Here is a 1,094-nt window from a genome sequence, read left to right as displayed (position 1 = left end):
AGTGTCCTCTCCAGTGGGCCCAGCAAGCTCTCAATTGGACCTCACCCAGCTCAACCTGCTCCAAGCCCACCCCAGGGACAGGGCTTGATTCCTCCAGCTCTCCCTCTAGCTGGAGTTGCATCATTTTCAACATTTCTAACAGGTCAGATCACCTCATCCTCCCCTGCCTCCTCCAAGAAACAGGGATGAATGTTCTGCACATCTTGGGCCACCATGGTGCCTCCCTCAAGTGTCGCCATGGCTAGCATTCACCATCAGAAAGGCCTAGTCCCTGTGCCCTATTCCTCAGACTCTCCTACCCATAGCTGGAGTTTCCCAGTCACCTCATGCCTCTGAATGGAGGGGCCCCTTTGGGGTGCATTCCAACTTCCAAGGAGCCTGCTACCCAACACATAGCCCCACACACAACAGAAAGTCCTGCCCCAGCCTTGCTCACCCTCCATTAGTCATTCTACACTCTCCCTCCCTTTCTGCCCTTCTGCCCTTTCTTAAGAATTGTAGTTTATAGATAAAGAAAATTTAAATATGAGAAACTGTAGATGCTCAAATCCTAACCTGCTATCAACTAGGGGTGACTAAAAAAGAAACAAAGTGTATGATATATGGTGCTTAGAGCCCTGGGGGCACTGCCCTTCTGCCTCCTGCAGGCAAGCAGAGTCCCAAGAGCCACCAATCTGACTGGTTTGGTGGTCTCCATCACAGTGTCCTCTTTGTCAACTGGGTGTGGGGGAAATCTCTCCTAAGAAATAGAACAGAAGGGAGGATTCAATATCCTGCCCTGGAGCACTCAGCTTCCCTCTGGGTGGTTTTGAGGTTTCTGGGAAACATCCAGTGGTGCTGTGACCACTTCAGCCAGGAAGAGCCAGGGGATGCTGCGTGGGGCTGTGGCTTCACAATCCCTGAGGCTCAGGAGAATGGGAGAGTTGTGCATGACAAAACTAGATTGTGAGAGTCATACAGGAAACATGAGGTGCAAGGATCACCATCAGTAGTACAGTTTCTATGCAGCGATGTCTCTGGCTTCCCAAACCCTGGGCTAAGACACAGTGCTTCAGCCTAGAGCAAGGAGCTACCAGTCCTGCACCTCGCACCCA

Source organism: Octodon degus, unplaced genomic scaffold (genome assembly GCF_000260255.1).
Source record: "Octodon degus isolate 3935 unplaced genomic scaffold, OctDeg1.0 scaffold00272, whole genome shotgun sequence".
NCBI classification, from domain to species: Eukaryota; Metazoa; Chordata; class Mammalia; order Rodentia; family Octodontidae; genus Octodon; species Octodon degus.
The sequence above is the reverse complement of the archived record's forward strand: the minus strand, read 5'-3'. Positions refer to the sequence as shown.